General features: G+C 29.8%; 1 long non-coding RNA gene across 2 annotated transcripts; it reads left to right on the top strand.

The window, feature by feature from the left end:
* Positions 1-2,704: 2,704 nt before the first annotated feature.
* On the top strand, positions 2,705-5,805 carry LOC141666406 (uncharacterized). 2 transcript variants are annotated; one of them, XR_012552200.1, is made up of 5 exons: positions 2,705-2,833; positions 2,918-3,045; positions 3,873-3,962; positions 5,024-5,111; positions 5,700-5,805. It is a non-coding gene; the product is annotated as an uncharacterized LOC141666406 (long non-coding RNA). The 2 variants fall into 2 exon arrangements; XR_012552199.1 differs by having other exon boundaries at positions 2,715-2,833; positions 2,911-3,045.
* Positions 5,806-6,046: the final 241 nt, after the last annotated feature.

Raw genomic sequence — 6,046 nt, 5'->3', positions numbered from 1 at the left:
TTTCATACCGAGATATTTTTAGTTTTTAACAGTAATGAAAATTTTAAAATTATCGTGAAATGGCGATGGTTGTTATGTCTGTTGTTTTAAGATTTTTTTTATCTTCTCACCATGTTCAAATATCAGCGGTATTAATTACTTCCCCCATGCAATTTATGGCCATACTCGACGTCACATATTATGTGTTTACGGGGGTATAGATTAATTCTAAATTATTTATTCATAAATATGATTTTATGTTCATAATTTTTAACTAATTATCGATTCATAGGGAATGATCCTCTGCTCTTATTATAAGATCGTAAATTGATATACATATATTTTGGTAAAGAGAAAAATCTTCTTCTTTAAATATTTTCATCTCAAATCTATTTCTTTACGACATCCTTCCATAGATGACTAAAAAAAGTACTGAGTTATTTGTGTACCTGCCTATCCCCTTGCCATTTTGCTCCTATTGGGATAAACATGATTATTTGATTGTTTTGTAAGACATATATAAATTATACGTCAATTTTAATGATAAAAAAGTAATCAACCAAATTACCAAAGTAATGAAAATGGAGGGTAATCAATTGACTTGTGAATTACAGATGTGTTGAAAATTTGTGAAGGGTTTAGTTCAGTCGGTTTGTATTTGGTTTTAAAAACATTAAAATCAACCCGTAACCATATTATCGGATCGGTTTTTATTCGGTTTGGTTATTAATTGGTTCGGTTTTTCATGGTGCAGTTTTGTTCAGTTTTGTTCGGTCTTGGTTTCAGTTTCAGTTTTTGGTCCGGGTTTGCTCATCCCTAAAACAATCACAAACATGTATAATAAAATCTCGATGAATGAATACATTCGGGAATGTAAATTTTTTATTTACCGAGATTATTAATTTAATTGATGAGTTTATTTATTTATCGAATGTTCGTCTATCGATACTGTATATTTTATGCTTATGAATATTCTACATTATTCTTTTATAAAATTAGTATAAAGAGGCTAACATGGTTCGATGGTTACAGAGAAAAATATATTTTTAAAATTATTATGATTAGAAGATCATGCTTCGGTTCGTTGATTAGAATAAGTTAGCTTTGTTACACAAGAAATTTGGGTTTAAAACAAATTTTTTTTATTAAAGTTGTCTATGAACTCTAAATTTAATTATAAATAAAAAGTTGTACAATTAAAATATATATACTCTTGTTGTTTTACCCTAGTATAAAGCTAGTATATAGAAATGAGTTAATTAATCAAGCCTCAAATCATTATATTTTTTAGATAAATCTAAATAAATATAGAGTAAGACACAGTGTAAATAAATAACCTCTACCTCAACACTTAATGTTATCAAGAGTTTCATAAATGTGTCTTTTGCTCAAGTGGTTGATATGCTAAATTTACAAATAGTTGACTTGGGTTCGATTCTCATCCAAAACAATAATTTTTAACATTTAATAAAATACATGGGTAAAATAGTAATTACGAATAAAATAAATAAATAACCTCTACCTCAACACTTAATGTTATCAAGAGTTTCACTAATGTGTCTCTAGCTCAAGTGGTTGATATGCTCAATTTACAAATAATTGACTTGGTTTCGATTCCAATCCAAAATAACAATTTTTAACATTTAATAAAATACAGGGGTAAAATAGTAATTATGAATAAAATGTTTCCCCAAAAACTTGATGTTGCAGTATTATATATATAATAGATTTTATTCCCAAGATATGCATTTAGCCAAACATACTGATTATTAAAATTTTATTCACTACGCCATAGATGGCCTATCGCAATGGTTTAATCATGCGTGTTACAAAATTATGTTACCTTAGGTATGCTCATCTTAGCCTACCGCAACCTAGTGTTTTTCATGTTACCATAGCCTTCATAACATGTTACTATACCTTCAAAGTGTTACATATCGTAACATGTGGAAACTTATGTTACAATAGGGTGTTAATGGATAAAAAAGTAATATTTTACAAACAATTAAATTTATATAATTATTTGACTTCAAAATTAATCAATTTTGATGACATAATTAAGCAATAATTTTAATATTAGCTAAGATTGATAAAATAAATTATTTTTGTTAAATTCTGTAAACTGTACTAATTAGTAACTAATAATTTTTTATTATTAAAAAATTTGAACACTATTTAAACTTAAAAGTTTAGTAAAAAATTAGCAATGTTGGGCTCTCGATAAGGTGTACTAAAGTAGGCTCAAAACTTTTGGAGAAGCGGTAGTTTTTTGGACTGACTTGGGTATTAAAATTTTAGAAAAGTCAAAATTTTAAAATTTTAATATAAAATTTTAAGTAATAAAAAATTAAAATATTATAATTCTCTTTCATTCTGATACGAGCATTGATGTACACATTTTTAAAAATAAAAATTAAAATGTAAATATACAGATTTATGCAAGTAACAAATTATATAACTAATTTTGTTCTAAAATAATGTTTTCAATATTATTTACTACAATTATAAATTACAAATTGTATACTTTTTCTGGAGACTTGAAATTTTTAAAAGCGGACAAAATTTGTAAAAAAATTCAAACGGAGTGCCCTTTTTTTGGATGAAAGCCGCCCAACCCACTTTTTATCTCGTCATTACACTCTCTTCCTCTTCTCCCTCTCTTGTACTCTTCCTAAAACTCTCTCTCTCTCTCTTAAACCTCTGTCTCATACATAGCCTCTCTGTAAATCTCTTCATCTAAAGTAAATTTTCTTCTTCAAATTAGGGTTTTTCAATATAGTTTGGCAAGGGCTCTTCCAATTAGGGGTTTCTTATTTTCAATTCATATGACTCGATTTCTTCGCTTTAACTTCAGGTAATTCATGTTTCTCTTTGGTTTTAGGGCTTCTTTAATTTGGATATTTACATTTTATATTGTGTTGTATTTCGGAGTTATTAGAATCTCGAAACGGGAGTAGTTTATCTGTTCCACAACTTCAGTGTATTATATTTCGGCTGAGCAGTGCACTTTCATTTGTAATGGGTGAAAAGAATCTTAATAATCGAATGCTTGGTCACCGGGAGATTGTAAGTTTTACTAGTTTTAAATGTATGTTTCTGTTTTACTGTTTGTTATATTCATAAATATGGATGATTTCCTAGTGTTGAATGAAATTTTGTGTGTGTTGTGTTTGTTATATTTTGAAATTTGGAAGATTTACTAGCGTTGAATGAAATTTAGTGTGGATTGTGTTTGTTATATTCATAAATTTGGAAGTTTTTTTTACTAGTATCAAATGTTGAGTGAATTATTTATATTTGTTAATTCGTAACCTTGACTAGTTTTGAATGATTTTTGTGTTTGTAAACTCGTAAGCTTGACTGGTTTTGAGTGTGTTTTTGTGTTGGTTTGGTTTCTGTTTTGCTGTATATTAGCTGGATTTGGTGCTTTTAGAAGTATCAAGTGTATATATATGTGCTTTAGAGGGGATGATTTGAATTGAGTAGTTTTGTGTGATGATGGGCATTTTGGTTTAGAAATTATCATACTTTTGGATTTGTTTGTTACTCAGTAATTAACATGAATAGGTATCTTTTAATGAAAGACACGTAAGAAGTGTCTATATAGGTAACGTGTAAGTTGGTTTAGTTTAATTTTGTTTTAGTCCAAAATTTGGTAAAACTTACGATTCTAGCTTTTCGCCCAGCATCTGTCTAGATCCTCACTGTGACTTAATTTATCAATTTATAGAATAAGCTATTGGCGTCTGGTGCATGATGTCCATTTTTAAGTTATACTAATCGCTCATTTTCCAAAGCATTATATATACAGTTTAACTAGTATTGTCCTCACTTCCTCTGTTTACATTACATTTTCTTAAGTAATAGTAAGATTACTTTTGTTTTACATGTAGCATGGAAGTTACGTGTGGCTGACTTACAAACAAATGTACAACATTGTGATGAAAGTTGGGAATGCTATCCGCAATTATGGAGTTCAGGAAGTAAGTGACTATCTGGTATTTACCACGATTTATGAGTTTTTTTAATTTGATTATCCGGTGTCTACAACGACTTATGAGTTTTTTAAATTTGAATATACTGGTGTAGGTAAAGTTGTTTCACGTTGTGTAGGCTTGTACATACTAAGTTGTGCAGTATCTTAAAATGAATTCAACTTATATTTGTTCTGTGTTAAGGGAAGGGTTATAACGTGCATTCAGTTTGAAGGCAGAGCCCTATATTAAAGTCACCAACCATTTAGGTCTTACTCTGAGCAAGAAATTTTCCTCAGTACATAAAGTGCAGATTCTTGTGTGTTTGGTCTTATGCATATATTACAGAAACTTATTATGTTGATTAGGATTTACGACTACTAAAGTTGTTCAGGAGGAAGGGGTGAAGGCCTAAAGGATTTCTATACGAATCAAATCATCAACTCGAGAATTCCACTGTCGTAAACTAATATGCTAGACTCATACCAATTATGGTTGTCATTGTTAACTTTGTAAAAGTAATTTTCCAGCTCTACTTCTTTGTATTCATATTCATGTTATACGATTGGTTCTCCTTTACGTGTAATAATGTTTTGTGCAGTTTTTGAAATAGTTTAATGTAGATGAGACTTATAGTCCCCACTAAACCCAAAAATAAAAAAAAATACTAATCATATTATGGTATATGATTGGAAATAATTTTTGCCCCCAGTAGAGAATTTTTTTTTTATAAAGAGATGTCTAACTTGTATGTTTTTAATTTATTTTAGTGCCCTGTCCCCTGAGTTAAGGTTTTCTAGCTCTACCATTGCTTTTTGATATAGATTCTTGTGGATCTATTAGTTAGCACATATTTAGATGCTGTTTAGGAAGACCAGGGAAAATAAACATCTGTTTAGCATGTGAAGAATACAGAACCTAAGTTTGTACACCTTTCTTTACTTATGCTTAGATTGTAGAATATTATTACAGAAGTAATGCAGAGTTTTGACTGGTGATAATCTTGTAAATTTGAATTGATTATGAAATTGGCAGCGCTGAATTTAACGCCTAGTGATATTCATACGCAGTTTGTGCTACGGCGCTTACATAGATCATGGGGCAACGTTATGCTGAAACATCAAAAATAATGTCAGCTAGGATTGTTGCAGGGATCAGGTAATTTATATCTTCACATCTGCAGTTTGTTCATTTAAATTTGCAATTGAATCTGTATAAAACAGATGTTAAAGCAAGATATGTGATTTTGTTGAATTTACTTATCTGAGGGGTTTCTTAGCACCAGAACAGTCAGTTAATATACATTGTTCTGTCATGGATGCGAAATTCGTTTTTAGAGGTTGTCGGCCTTTTTTGACATATACCTCTTTGTCCACAATTTAAATACTCACCTGCATTTCTGTTGAACCTGTATTTCTGGAATTACATGATACTGTAATGCTTTGTCTGCGTTCTGCTGAATGCATGTCACCAGATGCATTTCTGTTGAACCTGTATTTCTGGAATTACATGCTACTGTAATGTAATTTCTTTAGAATTACATCGTATAAGGCTTTATCTATTTCGGTTATATCATCCCTGCCCCTCTAATATTTTAACTTTGTTTTGTACGTACATTATATTTGTTTTGTAAATTCTACCATGTTTTTGCACTCTCATGAATACGGTTTACTGTTTGTCTGCCTAAAGCATCTATCAGAAGTGCTTAACTAATTTGTGCATTGTTATCTTTGGGGTATCATGCAGTTAGGGACATGCTGGTAAAAGAGGACACTTAACAAAAAGTGGACCAAACACTTGCGTCTGAAGTCGAGGAGAATGTGAAGAATTTCCAGTGTTACTATTTTATTAAGTTTATCTTTTTTTTCCTAATCTTTAATAAAGAACTGAACTATTTTGTTTTGTTAAAATAATTGTCGTTGTCGTAGTTTTAGACATGTGATGGTTTGAATGTTTGAGTTGGTTTGTATGTAATACATTTTGTGGTATGTAATGATGGGATTGTTCGATTTCAAATAGCATAATTTCATGTAGTATATGTGTTCAATTTACAAACAAATCATGTCAAATTAATATAATACAAATCATTATAA

This window comes from Apium graveolens, chromosome 6 (genome assembly GCF_009905375.1).
Source record: "Apium graveolens cultivar Ventura chromosome 6, ASM990537v1, whole genome shotgun sequence".
Classification (NCBI taxonomy): Eukaryota; Viridiplantae; Streptophyta; class Magnoliopsida; order Apiales; family Apiaceae; genus Apium; species Apium graveolens.
This window is presented reverse-complemented; position numbering and strand designations above follow the sequence as displayed.